This window comes from Arachis hypogaea, chromosome 16, assembly GCF_003086295.3.
Source record: "Arachis hypogaea cultivar Tifrunner chromosome 16, arahy.Tifrunner.gnm2.J5K5, whole genome shotgun sequence".
Taxonomy (NCBI): Eukaryota; Viridiplantae; Streptophyta; class Magnoliopsida; order Fabales; family Fabaceae; genus Arachis; species Arachis hypogaea.
This window is the reverse complement of record NC_092051.1, coordinates 113,060,582-113,061,087: the sequence shown is the minus strand read 5'-3', so window position 1 is coordinate 113,061,087 and position 506 is coordinate 113,060,582. Positions and strand designations below refer to the sequence as shown.

At 41.7% G+C, this 506-nt stretch overlaps 1 non-coding gene across 1 annotated transcript; it reads left to right on the top strand.

The window, feature by feature from the left end:
- Nucleotides 1–108, top strand: LOC112760543 (small nucleolar RNA R71). Its single transcript, XR_003180978.1, has one exon. It is a non-coding gene; the product is annotated as a small nucleolar RNA R71 (small nucleolar RNA).
- The last annotated feature ends 398 nt before the right edge of the window (nucleotides 109–506 follow it).

Genomic DNA, 506 nt, shown 5'->3' with positions numbered 1-506 from the left:
AAGCTTGTCAGAAGGACACTTTTTGGTCAGTTCCTTGTATCTCTCCCAAGCTTTATAAAGGGATTCACCTTCTTTCTGTCTGAAGGTTTGAACATCCACTCTAAGCTTACTCAGCTTTTGAGGAGGAAAGAACTTGACTAAGAAAGCCTTGACCAGCTTATCCCAAGAGTTCAGGCTATCCTTGGGTTGAGAGTCCAACCACACTCTAGCTCTGTCTCTTACAGCAAAAGGGAAAAGCATGAGCCTGTAGACTTCAGGATCTACTCCATTAGTCTTAACAGTATCACAGATCTGCAAGAATTCAGTTAAGAACTGAAAAGGATCTTCAGATGGAAGTCCATGAAACTTGCAGTTTTGTTGCATCAGAGAAACTAGCTGAGGTTTCAGCTCAAAATTGGTTGCTCCAATGGTAGGGATAGAGATGCTTCTTCCATGTAAATTGGAATTAGGTGCAGTAAAGTCACCAAGCATCCTCCTTGCATTATTATTATTTTCGGCTGCCATCT